Source organism: Rattus norvegicus, chromosome 3 (genome assembly GCF_036323735.1).
Source record: "Rattus norvegicus strain BN/NHsdMcwi chromosome 3, GRCr8, whole genome shotgun sequence".
Taxonomy (NCBI): domain Eukaryota; kingdom Metazoa; phylum Chordata; class Mammalia; order Rodentia; family Muridae; genus Rattus; species Rattus norvegicus.
The window spans coordinates 178523976-178528213 of NC_086021.1; the positions used below are offsets into that span (position 1 = coordinate 178523976).

The window sequence follows — 4238 nt, forward strand, 5'->3', positions numbered from 1 at the left end:
CTTCCCGCAACAACCTGACAAGTTGTAACTCTTTGTCCAAAAGACAACTTCCTCCTTTGGCTGCCCCCATGGCTTTAGATTTCTCTTCTTCAGCAGCAGGGAACTCTAATTTCTTGGAGTCCCTTGCTCTGTGTGTGTGTGTGTGTGTGTGTGTGTGTGTGTGTGTGTGAGAGAGAGAGAGAGAGAGAGAGAGAGAGAGAGAGAGACAGACAGACAGACAGACAGACACAGAGAGAGACAGATAGACAGGAGAGAGAGAGAGAGAGAGAGAGAGAGAGAGAGAGAGAGAGAGAGAGAGAGAGGAGCTGCAGTGTCCATTTTATAAGGATGCTAATTCCATTCATGGGGACACTGCTCTCATGACCCAATCACATCCCTAAAGGCAAGAGGCAACACCAGCAGAAGGTAAGGTGCGTGAGGAGTCAACCCAGCATCATAATGGGTTAGGGACAGCATCAAGATCCATCAAGAGTCTCTGCCAGGCGAGATGGCCATGCAGACTGTGCACGCTGTGACTTGAATGACAAAGACAGACAGAGGAACTTTGTCAGTATTTATCCCGAGGAATGTCCCTTTTTATTGCTACTATGTGTTTCAGAGGCTACCCGAGTCCCCTGGAGAACTGGGACAAGTGTCTGGGGACAGAAAGACCCACATTAGGACACAGCAGGTGCTGCTTAGCCTTGCTGAGGGTGGAGGCTGGGTTACTGCAGATAGCAGTGCTTACAAGGATCAGTGATGCAGCAGGAAATGTGCAAAATGACAGTTCCTCATTCCAAATCTCACACAAGATGCCAAATGTCAGTCAAATATAACCCGAGTTTGACGTTCTTCCATGCTGAGGGCTGAACAGGATTGAAGAGATAGCCCCGAAGCGTCTCCTGCATCGCTAACGATCCAGGCAGCTTCCTTAGCAGAGTATGACCAAGAATGTGGGCAAGGGGCTCTCAGAAGATGCCAAGGGACCAGGACATTCAGGGGGACAACAAGGAGACCATACTGGCAGCCAAGTGTGACAGAATCATGTGAGGCTCTCACAGCCACAAGCAGCCAGAGAGTGTACTATGTTGGCAAAATGGAGAAATACTGAACAGAGCAAGGCTGGGTCAATTGCTAAATCGCCTGAACCTTTCCAAGACTTTCTTCGGTGAAGTAGCATAAAGGTGGATACCTCGTGGAGAATTAAGTAAGGGATTATTTGATTATCAATCGTAACTGGAGGTCACCCTGATTTTAACCACTGCTGTATTCCTAGACAAATCATATTCTCTCTCTCCTTCACCCCTTCCCTCTCTTGCTCCTCCCTCCCTCCTTACCCACACTACCTCACAGCCTCATGTATCCCATCCTGGCCTCACACTCTATGTAGCCCAGAATGACCTTGAACCGTTGATACTCCTGCTTCCCTCCTTAGTGCAGCAGCTACAGATGTGGGCCACCACACCACAGAATTAGGGACTGAACCCACACCCTCACATATCTGGGGAAGCACTTTAACCACCAAGCATCATTATCCTAGGGGGACCCTTAGGGAAAGCTGGCCCTGAGGAAGGATGCCTGGCAGGCTAGTTCCTACTGAAGCTGTGCTCACTCGGGGCCACTGTTGAAACTAAGTTCGGTGCCCTTGTTCTAATTCCTTAGGTGACCTTCCAAGGTTCTAGGTGCTTTTTGTCATCACTCCCCCAGCTTCCAGATAAGAACACTGAGGCGTGGAGAAGCTCCTTATCTCCCTGAGGGCCACAGAGCTTACAGCAGGCACGATGCAGATGTAAGGCCAGGAGGATTGGCTCCAGAACCTACATTCCTGGTCTGTATCATTTAAAACCATCAATCTCTGTATCTATGTATCTATGTATGTATCTATGTATCTGTGTATGTATCTATGTATGTATCTATGTATCTGTGTATATATCTATGTATCTGTGTATGTATCTATGTATCTATCTCAATATCCATCCAAGTATGTATGTATGTATATATGAATGTATTATGTATGTATGTATGTATCTATCTACCTATCATCTATGTTTATCAACTATCTGTCTACTCATCTCAATATCCATTCAAGTATCTATCATCTATCTATCTATCTATGTATCTATCTATTATCTATCTATCTATCTATCTATCTATCTATCTATCTACCTACCTACCTATCTACCTACCTACCTATTGGGGTGTGTGTGTGTGTGTGTGTGTTTGTGTGTGTGTGTGTGTGTGCATGTGTGCATGTGTGTGTGTGTCTATGTGTCTGTGTGCATGTATTCTGACTCACATGCACCTCTATGGAAGTCAGACAACAACTTGTTGCCATCCCTCTGCTCCAACGTCTTCTATGCAGGTCCCAGGTTTCAAACTCAGACTGTCAAGCTTGGCAGCCATCTCTTCCACTGCTGAGGCATCTAGTGTCCCTTCTTAGCCCAGAATACTGGTTTCTTCCAAGACACTCTATTCTTACAGGAGACTTCCACAGCAAGACCAATTTGCCTGTGAACGTGCATCTCTTCAACCCTTACCTTCGTTGTGGAGACTCCTGGGACAGACAGTCCTCTTTGAGCAAGAGGCGAGTTTTCTGTGGAAGTTGGAAAGTCACCTGGGCTAACCAAGGACTGCACTTGCAACAACATGAATAAATGAAGCAGAATTAAGATTTATTAAAGTTAGATGACAGCGCTTCTTCCACCAGAGGAGCCGTTCGTACAGAGGAGCAAAACCTGTTGTTTCCAGCAGCTGTAGAAACTGAAAGGATGACCGCACCAAGCTTCACTTAAGATGAAGTTGAACGACGGTACCTGGATCACTTTAAAAACGCCATTCATTCGCTTCCTTTGGAGACAGGGTCTCACTACACCACTCCTGATGCCCTGGAGCTCACTGTGTGATGAGGCTGCCCAGACCTTACTATGTAGACCAAACTGGCCCGGCACCCACAGAGACCTGCCTCCTGACTGCTGGGATCAAAGGTGTAGGGAAATACGTGTTTGTGGAAAATGTCCCCACCGCAGTGATTTCGGGAAGCTCTGAGGACTGACTGCCAGTGACCATGTGTGTGTCAGGGACATATAGAAATATCTGGGGGTTGAGGATTTAGCTCAGTGGTAGAGCGCTTGCCTAGCAAGCACAAGGCCCTGGATTCGGTCCCCAGCTCCGAAAAAAAAGAAAAAGAAAAGAAAAAAAGAAATATCTGAAGGATCTGGGATCTTCCTCTCTTGTCTTTGAGTCAAATCCCTTCATCAGGTTCTGGAGTCTGTCTCTCCTGTCTTTCAAAGACTTCCGTTCACCTCCTCCCTCAGTCTCCTCAAACATTTCTCTCTTATCAGTGTTTGTCTTGACCTAACTCTCTACCATCTCAAGCTTGCTTCTCCTGGTTGTACGTTTGCCCACAAGGCTCTCTTTCACCCACAATAATTATCATGAACTACGGATGCTTATAATTTTTAAACCAGCCATTGTTTCACAAATGGATTTCAACCATAAAAATTTGTTAACTCAATATCCATGTTATCCCATCCTTATCTTCCCCTCAGAGTACAGATTTATTGTTTTTATTTAAATGTATGCATATGTATGTATGTATGCCTGTATGTATGCATACCCGTTTGCCTGCAGAAGAGAGGATGAGTCCTGAGGTGCTGGAGTTATAATAGTTGTGAGCCTCCCAGTATAGGTGCCAGGAACTGAACCCAGGTCCTCTGAAGAGCAGCCAATGCTCCTAACTCCTGAGTCATCTCTAGCCCCAAGAATGACCTCTTGATCTACCACTCTGTTTTAGCTTGTGAACACCCAGGAGCCAAGACTCTGCCTTATTTGTTTGTTTACTTGATGACCAGCATGTGGTATTCTGTCTATGCTTACAAATGTCTTTGTGGATTTTGAAAAATAAATTGAGTATGGTTGCTTTGAGTGATTATGTAATCTGACTAGCTGGCTTTGTCCTGCACACAAAGAGGGGCACTTAGACAACCCAGTGAGTAATTTGTAAACTGGAAGCTATTCTCAAGTTTCTCTTGGTCTTCACTGGTTAAACTCCAGAATGCAATGAACCCTTTCTCAGACGAGTAGGTTGCAAGCTGGTGGCAGCTTGGTGGCTTTGGGTCTGCAGATATTCACTTCCAAATTTAACTTAAAACAACAACAACAACGACATACCTTGGAGGCATTTTGTCGCTATTTATTTAATGTGATTTATTATAAATACATTTCATGTTGCCAAAATATGGGCCTCCCCCACTACCTGC

At 45.4% G+C, this 4238-nt stretch overlaps 1 long non-coding RNA gene across 1 annotated transcript; it reads left to right on the forward strand.

Annotated features, from left to right (window-relative positions):
- The first annotated feature begins 1702 nt into the window (after positions 1-1702).
- LOC134486314 (uncharacterized) lies at positions 1703-3908 on the forward strand. Its single transcript, XR_010065126.1, has 2 exons — positions 1703-1807; positions 2342-3908. It is a non-coding gene; the product is annotated as an uncharacterized LOC134486314 (long non-coding RNA).
- The last annotated feature ends 330 nt before the right edge of the window (positions 3909-4238 follow it).